This window comes from Larus michahellis, chromosome 4, assembly GCF_964199755.1.
Source record: "Larus michahellis chromosome 4, bLarMic1.1, whole genome shotgun sequence".
In the NCBI taxonomy this organism is placed as follows: Eukaryota; Metazoa; Chordata; class Aves; order Charadriiformes; family Laridae; genus Larus; species Larus michahellis.
In genome coordinates, this window is record NC_133899.1 from 27,289,008 (window position 1) to 27,298,988 (window position 9,981).

The window sequence follows — 9,981 nt, forward strand, 5'->3', positions numbered from 1 at the left end:
GACTGAGGAAACTTGTGATAAACAGTGATAATCTGCTTAAACTCTTGGTAATCCAGAAATCTGTGGTGTACATTGACCAGAATTTACCATCAGCAAGACCTAGGGAGAGAGGTAATGGAAATGGTTTAGGTCTAGAGGTTTAGAATGGAAAAATTAAAATTCTCATGGAAGAGAGGAAAAAACCTATTTGAAAACAATGGAAATATGGGGGGTTTTTTTGCTCAACATTATGAAGCAGGTTTGGCACGATCAAAGTGAGGAAGATCCCATCTTGGGAATGAATTGGGATTGTAGCAAAGCCAGGACGGGGTTTGATACTGAGGTCAAAAGCTGAAGATTTGTGTTTTACAAACACAATTTGTTTGGTCTTGGGGCCAGAGCCAGGGGTGGTGATGGCTGCAGCGCACCGGCAACATGTGGGTGCCAGGGATCCGGGAGAGAGCAGCCGTTTCCCTTGGGAAAGTGATGATGATGCTGGGTAGCAGGTGAGAAGCTGCCCTGCCGCCTTCCCGGGTTGGAAAACACCCCTCAGATCTCTCAGGATCAAAGTTCTGCCTCTCCGTCTGACCTGATCTGAAATCATCACTCAACTTTATTTTTTTTTAATATAAAAAAGGACAACAAGCAGTTTTCACGGTAGAAAAAAACACCCCCACAACTTAGATGTCTTTCAGTTTGTTTCTGTTTGTAGTACTCTGGAAGTTGTGCTTCAGTCATGCCGGCAGTGCTGCGGTTTGGCACTTAATCCCTCTACTCCAGAATACTCAGTAAATAGTCTGATGGCCACAGGTACCCAGGAAAAGCTGCTCTTGGCAATGTCATAGTGAGTATCATTCATTTTTATATATTTTTTTTAAAAAAAACCTACTTAAGAGATTAATTATTCCTGTGATACACTGATGATATCTGTGAAAGCTGAGGATGTTTGATCCAGTTGGATAGAAGAACATTTGAAACCTAAAATTGTGGGCTCCATAAAGATAAGTTTTACAACGCTAATAAAAATTGCTATAGACTTTATACAGGCTCTTGATGAGCTAGGAGGAAATACGTATTGCAGTCAAGATAAAATTTTCTATTTTAAAATTAGTTTACGGCAATAATTGTATGTTGTCAAAGTTAATGATATTCTCACCCACGCATTGCCCTAACAGTGGCCAGCTTCAAATGCACGTGGCTAACGCCCAGGGAAGCAAAACAACAATAAAATAAGTTTTAATCAAAAATGTGACCCTACTGCTGAGAAGACACCAAGCTGCAACAAGTGTTTGTGATTGCTATCAGTAAAAATATACTTCCAGAAAGGTCTTTACAACCTCTATGCATAGAAAACTCTGGCATCCGTTTCTCTCGCCTGGTTTGTCTTTCCCATGCTAATGTTTTAGAAACTGAATTTGCTGCACGCATGCTCGGGGTAGTGAGACCCTCAGCATCAGGTGTTTGAGAGGGTGGTCCTGCAGGTACAGTGGGGATGCTCTTCATGCTCAAGGCTCCTGTCCAGGCTCAAGCGCACTCTGCCAGAAAACAGACGTTTTTAAAATGATGGCTTGAAGGGTTTGATTGTAGCAGGCTCTGTTTGCGGGGCAACCTTTCTGTATGAACAAACGTACTGATGAAACTTTCAGGTGCAGTGAAACTTTCATCGAAAACTATTATTTGTGCAAGGTGATCTGGTTGGTGGGGTGAATAAGGAGAAGAGGGGACGGGGAAGCCAGGACAGTAGACTGCCAAGCAGTGAGGAGAGTCAGGGCGCGTCCTTCTGTTTCACAATCAACTCTCCAACGCTCTTGGATACAAAAGGCATTTTTATGGTGTCACGTGAAGCGGAATAGCCCAGGCCCCACAGTTTTCTCCCAGGCGTTGGAGTCTGCCTGGCACGAAGGCAGTGGCTCCAGCCAGGAGTACCTGTAACCGGAGCAGCGCCTGCTTTGGGAGTGATGCTGCTTCTCCTTCTGCTCTCTGGGTTGTTTTTTTTCTCCTTGCTCCTGTGCAAAGTTCTCATTTTCATCTAATGTATTGAAGGGGGGAAAAAAGAAATATGTAAACCGTGAATGATTTAGCAAAGAAAAGGATTTGCTCTTTGCCTGCCAGCTCTGTCACTCAGTGCAGTGCTGGGTGTCACTGAGGTCTGTGTTATCCCCAGGAACTGAATGAAGGAACAAACCCATCACAGTTCTGTAATTTTATACAGACAGGGAGGAGGGTTTTTTGCCTCTCAGACTTCCTGAATATGTCTTATTTTTCATAAAGGCTGATGTTCACATACGAACATTGGTGACCAGAGGGAACGCCTGCCCAGCCCCAGTCCTCAGCACAGTCCAATGCCCCATGCCCACAGAAGTGCAGGAGCCAGGGAAGCATGCAGTGGGTTGGTTTTGCTCCAGATTATAACCTCCAAAAGCCTGCAGCACTGTGACCAAGGGCTTCAGTTCATCTCTCTTCATTAGTGTGTCCTTCCAAAAACGCACCCACCTGAAAATGTACCCTGTGAGCCGGAGCAGGCTCTGCCTCCAGTGCTGGGAGAAGACGGAGGACTGGTCCCAGTTAACCTCGCCAGCCCTTTGCTGTTGTGGTGACCTATATTGTATTCCCCTCTATGCTCTTCTCCACGCTGGGGAAGCATAGTTTATTCAGGGAATAAAAAAAAAAAACCAACCCAACAACCCTGAAAATATAGTCCCTGACAATATTTCAAGCTGATGGCCTGCGCGTTACAGGAGCCTTTAATCTTCCTTGGGATAAAGTCAAACCTAAATTACCAGCTGGCTGGGGAGCGCGATGATGCCGAGCTCAATGCCAGCGCGGCTGGGCTCCGGGCACGCAGCCAGGGGATTGTTTGCAGGACAGAATGAAGTCCCTGAAAATGTTTAGCCTCTGCCTTTCCCCCCACATCTCTCCGTGCGTAGTTTTATAGGCCTGATTTGCAAATATTTAAAATTGGGGTTAATATTACCAAGAAAATATTACATGTTTTCTTGCTGAAAAACGAATAATATAACTGAAGAGTATTGCTTAAAATGGTACTATTATCAAAATGATACTATTATCACTCCAATCCCTGAAAATACTTCTTGGGATAACGCTTATTTCAATGTAGGTGCTCCCAGTTTCAGAATGGTAAATACTAAACAGCTGCAGTTTGTGTACTGCACGTCCATAGGGTGTGAGTGCAGTTGGAACTGGTGCTTGTATTGTGCCATACCTGCTATATTGTAACGAAATTCTATAGAAAAAAAAAACACTTATAATTTGCTAAGCTTTTCCCTCAATGGGTGTTTTTCTGTATCAGAATTTCAGTCACATTTGCCCTCTGAGTTTTAAAATATAACTTTCTTTTTGCTTACAAAACAGAACTTATTCTATTTTTACCTTCCTAAATTGTTCACATTTCAGAATTGTCAGCAGCCGAAACCAAAACTGCCACGTGTGTGTACAGTGCAGTTCTGCTGCAGCGCTAAGTACCTTTATTATTCTGAAATGAAGATTTTATATCAAATATATCTGTAGCAATATTTTCTAAGCATTAACTGATTCCATGTATTTCTAACATTGAAAGAAAATGAGGACTGATTCCTGTAAAGGAGTGACTACTTCAGCTGTTCCAGGTTTTGCTAGAGCTGCCGTTTCTGCTGTTGGATTAAAAAAGACCCTAAAACCTTTTTTGCATACCTTCAAAATTTCTGACCAGCGCTGCAGCAGTGCCTGGCCTACAGGAGGCTGAAGGGCTGGCTCTGGAAATGATCTGACACCTTGATTTTCTGTGACCTCCTTGGTTTCAGTAACTGAAATGGAACTTTAGCTCTATGTAGTGATATTTTCCTAAATTTTTACGCTCTCCGCCTTCCCTCAGGAGTTGAGCTGCAAAACCTGCAGTCGCCGCAGTCTGGATGCAGGGGTGCGGAGCAGCAGCAGTTCTCGCTCCGCTTGCGTGACTGCTGAGAGCTCTCCCAAAAACGGGAGGCGAAGGGAACCCGAGAAGAATAATCAATCTGCAGCAAAGAAGGCTCTTTTGCTGAGTTGTGATTCTTCATCTGCAGTTCTTCAGGGGCTTAAATCCTGAGTGGCAGGCCAGGGTAAGTACCGCTCAATTTTCTGTAGTTATTGCTGTATAATGTATCTTTCCCAAAAGAGCGTGTCGCCGGGAAAAAGAAATTCAGAATGGTTGTGCTCAATTTATAGTGGTGCTCTTGGCAGGGAGGGCAGGGGCTGTGTGGACGTGTCTCTGGAAAAAAAGGGGCTGAACTGCAGCAAACCCGGGCAGCAATGAGCGGTGTGTGAGTTTACGCCCATCTCCGGGCGCTGCTGCTGCTGCCATCCAGGGGGACCAGGAGAGGCTGGGGAGGTGGGCCCATGCCAGCCTCGGGAAGTTCAACCTGGCCAAGAAGTTCAAGCAGTCACCTTTGCACTCGCCGTCCCGAGTGTGACCTGAGGCTCGACTCCCATGCGGCTTGCCGGAGCTGAGGAGGGGCACGGAGCCACGCAGGATGGCACGACGGCCGTGCTGCGAGTGCCGTCTGCTCGTGATGTCTTCAGCTTGTGTTGCGAACCCTGGCAAAGCGGTGGTCCTTTGTAGGCAGCCTGCAACCTTGGTGATTGTCATGAGCACATGGAGTATAAAATCCAGTCCTTTTCTCTTAAAAAAAAAAAAAAAAAAAAAAAAAAAAAATATCACTACACTACATTGGCTTGTTAATTTTTTGATGCCACTTCACTACTTGGTCATTTTATTCTTCACCATTTAAACCTTTAGTGTCTGTTTAAGGAGGAAAATCAGGACATAGAGCCTTTCAGAGGCTGAAGAATGATTTCTATTTTCTTCCATCACATTCAGCCCACTTGAAATATCCACGCGAATGGCTTATGCTTTAAGTGTAGTGCCTTAAGATCTCACAAATGCTGCTTTTTGTGAAGGCTGGGCTGGGAATTTTGGAAACGGGCTGTGGGTATGGCAACCACGCGAAATGAAAGAGGCTTTTGCTTGTGTCATACATAATACAGGACTGAGGAAGGAAACAGTGACTCTAGATAGCAAAACTGCTTCCCCATCCCAAAACTCAGGGGATGCAATGCTGCTATTGAAAGCAGGGAATCATACCTAATGAGCAAATCAAGTGGAGACACTGATTTTCTTCTTTTAATCACTGTTTTCCTCTATGCAGATTTTACATGGTTTTGCTCCTTGAAAATGTAGTCACCCGTGCAGCTAAACGCTACATTTTCTTCCCGCTGCTCTGCGTTGCGAGGTCTGGCTGCTGCTGTTAGGTGTGGAACAGCTTCAGCCGAGCAAAGGCGTGAGCAGGGGCCGGCAGCGGCGCCCATCGAAGGCCGTGGCTGCAGCCCGGTAAGAAATGACGTAAACGATCACAAGAAAATAGATGCCAAACATCTCTGCATCACGGAGCTTGGTGTTAAATATATTTATGAGTAAAACGTGTTTATGAAGGTTAGGTGTTTTTATAAGCGTTTTTTATGTTTTTTTACTCTAGGAGAAGTGGCTGGGCCTGGGGTGGATCCGCACCTTGTGAAAACAGGGCCATCAGCTGGGTCTGGCAAAGAGAAGGTGGGGACGGGTCTCCTGCTCCCCGAAGTGATGCTTTGCCGGGCTGGACCGAGTGAGCGTGACCTGTGTGACTGTCAGAGCATGGAAATGGTAGCCAAGAAATCACCGTCCTGCTGCGATACTCAGTTTAGTAAATACATTTTGGGTTATATGTGTGTGTTTCGGCTCTTGCAGCCATTCTACATAAATCCCCCCCATCACGCACACTGTAAGTGAATACATTATTTCATCAATGAAGATAAAAGGCTGTGCTACATAAAATAAAGACAATCAATAGTAACAGCAGAGCAAAACATACAATTCTCGTTTCCACCTTCTGTTGGGCTATTATCAATATCAAAACACTCCATCTGCATGCATGGGTATTGAATAATTCAGGGAAAAAAAAAAAAAAAAGGTTAAAAATGTTAACAAGCCTAGCTCTTCAGTAGAAATGTATTCTAGGTGCTTTACTTTTTCTTCTTTCTCTCTATTGATGTTCTAACTTCACAGAGTACAGCTTCCAGGAGGCATCGCAGAGTCCTTGGGGCACTTCTGGTCCGAGGGCAGCCTGGAGAGGTGTCCAGCGCGTGGGCAGCAGAGGCGGCTCTGGATGCAGCAGCTGAGGCTTCTTCCATGGTAATAATTCAGGCAGAGAACTTCTAGTTTTGCTAAATTGAATCAAAATCTTACCATACAGTTCAATAACCACTTTTACAGGAGATGTACCTTAAAATGAACAAATCATTTTGACAGAAAACTCTGAGAAGCTAAAGAAAGATAAACTCATGCAATTTCTTTTTAAAGCTTCAATATATCACATGCTATGATTTACCATTAATATAACATATATTCAAAATACCTTTACTGAACCTTTCTTTTTTTGTGTTGTTTAATTCTTTAATAAAATGTTGATGGGGGATGAGTAATAAGTTGTCGTTGGGCATCTCAACAGCGATCATTATTTTCCACTTAAAATTAAATTACGTTTAAATTTTGGTTATGTACATTTTAATAGCAACAAATGTTACACCATTATCTTAATATACTGCAATTTATCACCTCTGAAAATAAATAAAGAAATCTGTCTACTAAAGACAGGCAGTAAGCTATCAGGACACAGAGACCAAAGGAAAATATTGATTTGGGTGGCATTAAAGGTGCCATGCAGTTGTGTGTCGCAGACCTGCCATTCCCATCAAAACACAACTCTCAGTTGTTCAGAAACCTGAAATTCTGATTAGTTTGATAAGAACTTCTTCACTAGTTAAAACACATCCTGGGAGTCCGGCTGTGTGAGAGCGAGCTTTGAGTCACTGCCACAGTTTCCATGCCGACTGTCCCCTCACCTTCTAGGAGAGGACCACGCATCTTCTTTCCAGGCTTGACACCTCCAAACTCTTCCTCTGTCACAAGCAGGGGCTTCTTTTGTAGGTGGAGGAGGTCACCTGGGTGTACTGAAGCCAGGGGCTCCTGCAGCCCCAGCAGAGGAGTTGGATGGCGAAGCCTCCTGAGAAGATGCATCAGGATGATTTTGGGCCCAGCAAAGCACACTCTGGTCTTTCCGCTGAGGAGTGATACCTCGTTAGGGCTGCTGCGAAGGAGACATTTGTCTGATAAACACTAACATCTGACGAAAATGATCCAAATAGCTTGTTTTCCCACTGCCAACCTCCTATGGACTTGGGGCTGCAATGGAAGATCCCAGAGCCAGATGGCTGGAGATCTGCCGTCTGGGTCCCTGCGGCACGGGGTGCCGGTGGGAGGAGGCTCCTGCTAGACAGTTCCTCAGTGACTCGGGGAACTGGAAAGACGGTGTTTAACTGAACACCACGGTAAGTACCATAACACGGGCATTTTACTGACCGATGCGAAATATTCTGGGAATCCTGCCCAGAGTGATAAGCCACTGCCAGAACAACACTTCTGAGGGGGGAAGTGCAGGCAAAGGAAAGCATCAGGCTGATATTTATGTCCGGAAAGTGCTACTGATATAAACTTTTTAGAAGCTAACTTTTAATTCAATAAATCTGTCCCCTCAAAATAATTTTATTCTGATCCTTGAGAGGAGAGAACCTTTTAAGTCGACGGAAAATGTTAATAAACTTTCATGTTGTGGGTTCTTTTTCCTAATTCAGTAATAGCTGTCAGCACCTTTCTTTCCCCACTTTAACCTTAACAAGTTCGCGCGCTGCACCGCCTCCAGTCTGTGCTGTGATTATTAATTAACAGGCCCTTCAGAATGGATTCTTGTTCCTCTTTTTTGTGCGGCAGGAAGAGCCATTCACATTTCATACAGTCTGGTGGACTTCTTTGGGCAAGACCTTCCACAGGGGAATCCCTGCCTTTTCCAGGACATGTCATGGAACACGGATGCTGTCCTGTGATCACCACCTTCCCGGGCACTGTGCGAGGACAGGGAGTGCAGACGCCTTTCACTGCTACGAGGTGACGCCTTCCTCTGCCCAGAGACCGGTTCTTCTGCAGCAGTACCAACTGGAAGCTGAACATCTGGATGACGTGTGCTGCCCATCAGATGCTCTTGCCGCAGCAAATGGTGCCACCAGCCCCTGCTGGTTCCCAGCATCCCGGGGCAGCCCGTGGTCTGGGTGAGTGGTCCAGGGGAGGTAAGTATATGCAGCGCTGTGTTTGACTGTAACTCCTCATATTTAGGTCATAACACTTGAGTAAAGTCCAAATAAACTTCCCGCTGCCTTACAGCAGGTGAGGGATATCACCCCCTTCGCCTGGTGACCATCCCCCTGCAATGAAATCCCACGCCCTACGTGCTGGGTTACAGCAGTACATGCTGTTGGACCAAGAGAGATTTATCAACTGTGCAAATCAATACGTTTCTTAAATTAACTGGACTAGGGTAGCAGCAAGACTGCCTGAGCCAAATGCAATCTCACGCTGCCGCAGACAAACATGAAATATAATGCTTTCCACAGGCTGATAAGCCCTGTCTTACACCACGGCTTTGTTCTGCCATTCTTCCCACGCTGCCCTGTTGTTAACGGGGTCTTCATGCCCCGTGTTTTGGCCTCGCTCAAGCTGAATTTTGTGTTGTGAGTGAGAGCAGCTCTGCACGGCTTTCCACCGAGGACTGGGGGCTGCTCTGTGCTCCCCCATGGAGGCGTCCCAGGCACACGCTCAATTCTGCCCAGCTGTGGTTCAGGGGCAGCTGCTGCAGGCAGGTCTGCAGGACCCCTACCCTCCCTGCAATGTGTCCCACCTCGCCCCAAGATGATGGATTTCCAGAGCACACCCTTCGCGCGCTTTCTTCCAAATACACCCACCCTGGGGCATTTACTTTGTCTGGAAAACATCTTATTTCATCAAAGAATAAAGTTGCGGCATTAGAGGTGAACACTGAGAGAAAGTTACAGCTTAGCTGCACATCAGTAATGGGCTGCACAGATTATTTAGCTATTTTTTTTTTAATCACATAGCTATTTTCTGTGGTATTCTGTGTGCATTAGGCACCATGTACTCTGAATGCCTGTATTCCAACAGAAGCAAACACCGAAATGATGAAAATGGGAAAGACAAGTGATTCATTTCTCGAAATTAGCCATATCCCCCCGTTTCAGACAACTGGCCGTGATAAGATGCCTTCCACAGCGCTTCAGCTGTGTTATATGTGAGACTGATTGAAAGCTGGAAATGAGCCTTAAAGAAAATGACATAAAACTATTTACCCGTATTCAGCGGTGGCCAGCAGGACTTCGTGCTGATGTACCGTCAACATATCTCCTCAGCCTTATGTTTAATTCAGCGCAGAGCTTGTAGTGGAAAAACATCAAGTCGAGCTTTTATTAAAATTTCCTTATTTCAAGTCTCAAAGCAACCAGTGTCATTAGAGTTTAAGCATGGTGGTGAATCAGGAACCAGGAGAGCTGTTAGGTGGAACAAGAACATTTGAAGATTAGCATTGGATTCAATTAACTGGCTCCTACTCTTTATTCAGCAGCTGCGTGGGTGTGGTGGGGAAGGGTCTCCCTTCCCAGCACCCTCAGCCTGTGTCCTCGTGGGCCACCATGGCCAAGCAGGTAGGGCTCCTGCTCCTTACCAAGCAAGGACGATCACCCAAGACCCTCTGAGACTCCCTCTTAGTATCTCATGAGTTGAAGGTAGCAACAGTCTCTCCATCCCATTTTATCTAAATACTCAACGTGCTTGGCACTGCTTGGGCATGGCAAGAGGCTTCTGTTGTTCCAGAGCAGAGGTGGCCTGTATTGCGCTGTAGGCTGGAAATAGGTGGGTTTGCTTATACGTTGCAGTCAGTATCTCTGACAGCTTTCCCTCATTTTTGTGGCTGAACATGGTCTGCTTTTCTAGCATGAAGCAGAAGGAGCTACAGAACCAGTGATCTGGATCGTGGAGAGCAACCCCCCCCCCCCCCAAGAACCACGTAGTCATTAATCATGAGGTCCATTTCA

The 9,981-nt window shown here is 45.6% G+C and overlaps 1 long non-coding RNA gene across 1 annotated transcript; it reads left to right on the forward strand.

Moving 5' to 3' along the window:
* Positions 1-715: 715 nt before the first annotated feature.
* Positions 716-6,190, forward strand: LOC141743183 (uncharacterized). The gene is made up of 5 exons (XR_012586976.1): positions 716-823; positions 3,851-4,073; positions 5,160-5,341; positions 5,487-5,685; positions 6,053-6,190. It is a non-coding gene; the product is annotated as an uncharacterized LOC141743183 (long non-coding RNA).
* The last annotated feature ends 3,791 nt before the right edge of the window (positions 6,191-9,981 follow it).